At 38.1% G+C, this 4,194-nt stretch overlaps 1 long non-coding RNA gene across 1 annotated transcript; it reads left to right on the top strand.

Annotated features, from left to right (window-relative positions):
• The first annotated feature begins 2,404 nt into the window (after positions 1 to 2,404).
• On the top strand, positions 2,405 to 3,940 carry LOC123305610. Its single transcript, XR_006536847.1, has 3 exons — positions 2,405 to 2,558; positions 3,198 to 3,494; positions 3,789 to 3,940. It is a non-coding gene; the product is annotated as an uncharacterized LOC123305610 (long non-coding RNA).
• The last annotated feature ends 254 nt before the right edge of the window (positions 3,941 to 4,194 follow it).

Raw genomic sequence — 4,194 nt, 5'->3', positions numbered from 1 at the left:
CGATTCAATTTAGATCGTCTTCGCCACCACCTAGCGCCGCGAAATGGAGAGTGGCTGACCCTTGTCGTTAATAGGCGGCTATTGGCCAGCACCAAATTGACAAGGGCCACTCGACGGCTTGACTAATAGATCCACCAGGAATCACCACGCATTAAAAAAAACTTAACTAATATGATTTCCTAATTTTAAAATGTTTGTTACACCTCCAACCTTTTATTAATGTCATTTTTTTTCCAATTTATTTTAGAATATGTCCTTTTTGGCCGGCAAATTAATTGATAAAGAGGCAAAAGATAAATACAACTTACATAGTCATTCACGAATGGAACCGGGGGTTGAACAACCGGACGGCCAGGAGAGAACGCAGCAGCACACAGCGGAATCACTGGGTGATCCTCGAGGTATACCAGATTTTCTTGCATAATTTGTGTTGATCGAATCGGCCTGCATGCGGTGGTGTTGCCGCTGATGGGCGATGTTGAATTTCCAAACAACAAAAGATGAAATAACCATGCGGTCGTCCACTCGAAACTTGTATCAGCAGGTACTCCACGTGAATATTTGTCGTTTTTATTTTAATTTGTTTTTGTTTTATTGTTCCTATTTAATCATTCGTTGTCGATTCATTAACTATAACACGATGTTGGTCCAGTTTTAATTTATGTTCGATTTTATTTTATTTGTTTAATGATCGTCGTCGATTGATTAATTTTAATCCACCACGAATGAATATATTCCGAGCTCTTAACTTGCTCGATGCAAAGGTTGAAGTAAAGTATTTTTTTCATCAAGAAACCATCAGGTCATTTGTTGACTCATTGTTTTTTTGTTTTATTAGTGCCTGGTGCCGCCGTGATCCAATCACGACCTTTCGCGCCGTGTTTACCGCCTGCGATGCTGCGTGCGATTCTCTGTTTGTGCGTCGTGTGCCTGGCCATCCGGGTATCCACTTTCGGCCATTTTTTTTATTTTTATGATTTGTAATGAAAAAAAAATTGTATTTTAATTTTAAATAAATTTTAAATATTTTACTGACATTTTGTTTTTTTGTTTTTTTTTTTTGTAAATTTTTTGTAAATTTTTTTCTTTTTTGTTCGGTGGGTATAATGTAGCCTAAGCCGAACTCCATGTGTGAAACCAAATATGAGTATCGTCTCATCCACCCCCACTGGCTAAAATGCTACGGCATTTCCTCTACTCTTTCATTATAGGGCTTAACGCTTCAATGTGGGCTTTATATCGCGTACGAGTTGTCTACGCACTCGAGCTCACATGAGATTGGTGACGTGGTAAAGGGACATTATTATGTTTCTGATGGCTTTGGGGACGGAAATTCGTCTTAGGCGATGTTTCCCCACGAGTTTCACCAGGAGGTCAGATTTGAGGGCATATCCTGTGACATCTTCCCCAGATTCAATTCTGGAGAGGATGAGTCTATGCTCTTCATCTTCCTCTTGATGTTTTCGCAGAGAGGCACGGCTTTGGGGACGGAAATTTTCTTAGGCGATGCTTCCCCACGAGTTCCACCAGGACGTCAGATTTGAGGGCATAACCTATGACATCCTCTCCAGATTCAATTCTGGAGAGGATGAGTCTATGCTTTTCATCTTCTTCCTGATGTTTTCGCAGAGAGGCAAGGCTTTGGGGCACTTCGTCCAAAAGGTGAAATTTAGCGTCATCAGAAGGTGATAGGGTTTCTAAAGGTTTTTTTTTTGTTTTTGGAGGTTTTGTAATGACCCTGAGCGTGGGGCGATTGGAGAATATTTCGGCTTAGACTACATAACCACTCACCCATATTTATTAATTGGTTCTCCATGGCCTGAAGACGGTGTTGGTTGTCAGCATGTCAGCACTTAGTTCGGTTTGGGTTCTTATAGGGTTAAACACACGTGATGGAGGAGATTGATGTGTCGAAGTTGGTGGGGCTGTTGACGTTGAGGATGTCGATGTTGAAGACGCCGTCGTGAAATCGAGCCATGGAAGTTGGTTGACTACTGTATTCAGCGGCGGTGCGCTGGGTTCTGGCATTGTTGTTGGCGGCGTTGCGAAGCCCGGAGAAGTCACCTCGGGTTGTGGATTACAGCTGGTGGCGGGTGTGAATATGCGTCCGCTCCTGGTGTCCGGCATGTTAGACTCCGCGATTGTTCAACGATTGTATATGTAAGTGTTATAGAAAACAGAAAAGGATTTGTAGAATTAAGCTTAATTAAAGTTAAAAGTAATTGAAGAAAATTTTAATTTTATAAGATTATACAATTAATACGTTGTTCATTTTCAAGTTGTCTTAGATAACGACGATTGAAAATTACGCCATTTACCATACGCTATGCTACCATAAAACGATTCTCAATTTAGTTAGAGAAACGAATATATATAAGATGTCGCAGTGGAAGTCTTTTGTTGATCGGACGGGTTATGGCGCGTAAATTCAAGCGAGGATCTACTAAATCAATATTAGTTATGTGAAGTTGGCTCTACTGTATTACAACTTAAAGTGTCAATAGTGATATTGAATACAACGTGTTGTGTGTCGACGATTGGATTAACAAAAAGAAAACGTAAGTGATCTCAATTAAATTCAATTATGTTTATTTAATTTTTTTTTTGTAAAATTTCCTTTAATGTTTCTACTATTCACAATTTTATTTTATTTATTTATTTTTTTTATCAAATGTATAGTAAACAAAATAAACACTTAGCATAATTTATTTTGACACCTAACCTAAGAATTTTGTATTTGAAAAAAAATTAAAAAAAAAAAACTTAATATTTGTTTAAAAGGGGACATACGTTAGTTCTAACATTGACAACAGTGGTTCCTGGTGAATTTGCTTCCAAATTAAAGCGCATACAGGCATTTATTATATTATTTTTCGTTGAATAAAAATATGTATGTATATTCGGACAAGAGCCATTTGCCGTAACAGCACGGGCGAGGTGTATGGGTCTTCGATTCAATTTAGATCGTCTTCGCCACCACCTAGCGCCGCGAAATGGAGAGTGGCTGACCCTTGTCGTTAATAGGCGGCTATTGGCCAGCACCAAATTGACAAGGGCCACTCGACGGCTTGACTAATAGATCCACCAGGAATCACCACGCATTAAAAAAAACTTAACTAATATGATTTCCTAATTTTAAAATGTTTGTTACACCTCCAACCTTTTATTAATGTCATTTTTTTTCCAATTTATTTTAGAATATGTCCTTTTTGGCCGGCAAATTAATTGATAAAGAGGCAAAAGATAAATACAACTTACATAGTCATTCACGAATGGAACCGGGGGTTGAACAACCGGACGGCCAGGAGAGAACGCAGCAGCACACAGCGGAATCACTGGGTGATCCTCGAGGTATACCAGATTTTCTTGCATAATTTGTGTTGATCGAATCGGCCTGCATGCGGTGGTGTTGCCGCTGATGGGCGATGTTGAATTTCCAAACAACAAAAGATGAAATAACCATGCGGTCGTCCACTCGAAACTTGTATCAGCAGGTACTCCACGTGAATATTTGTCGTTTTTATTTTAATTTGTTTTTGTTTTATTGTTCCTATTTAATCATTCGTTGTCGATTCATTAACTATAACACGATGTTGGTCCAGTTTTAATTTATGTTCGATTTTATTTTATTTGTTTAATGATCGTCGTCGATTGATTAATTTTAATCCACCACGAATGAATATATTCCGAGCTCTTAACTTGCTCGATGCAAAGGTTGAAGTAAAGTATTTTTTTCATCAAGAAACCATCAGGTCATTTGTTGACTCATTGTTTTTTTGTTTTATTAGTGCCTGGTGCCGCCGTGATCCAATCACGACCTTTCGCGCCGTGTTTACCGCCTGCGATGCTGCGTGCGATTCTCTGTTTGTGCGTCGTGTGCCTGGCCATCCGGGTATCCACTTTCGGCCATTTTTTTTATTTTTATGATTTGTAATGAAAAAAAAATTGTATTTTAATTTTAAATAAATTTTAAATATTTTACTGACATTTTGTTTTTTTGTTTTTTTTTTTTGTAAATTTTTTGTAAATTTTTTTCTTTTTTGTTCGGTGGGTATAATGTAGCCTAAGCCGAACTCCATGTGTGAAACCAAATATGAGTATCGTCTCAGGTTTAAAAACATGTTTTTAAAACTATAATATTAAAGTTGATCTCTAGAAGTTGATTTAGAGGTTATGATCTTGAGAAGTTGAGCT

The sequence above is a fragment of the Chrysoperla carnea genome, chromosome 1 (assembly GCF_905475395.1).
Source record: "Chrysoperla carnea chromosome 1, inChrCarn1.1, whole genome shotgun sequence".
Taxonomy (NCBI): Eukaryota; Metazoa; Arthropoda; class Insecta; order Neuroptera; family Chrysopidae; genus Chrysoperla; species Chrysoperla carnea.
This window is presented reverse-complemented; position numbering and strand designations above follow the sequence as displayed.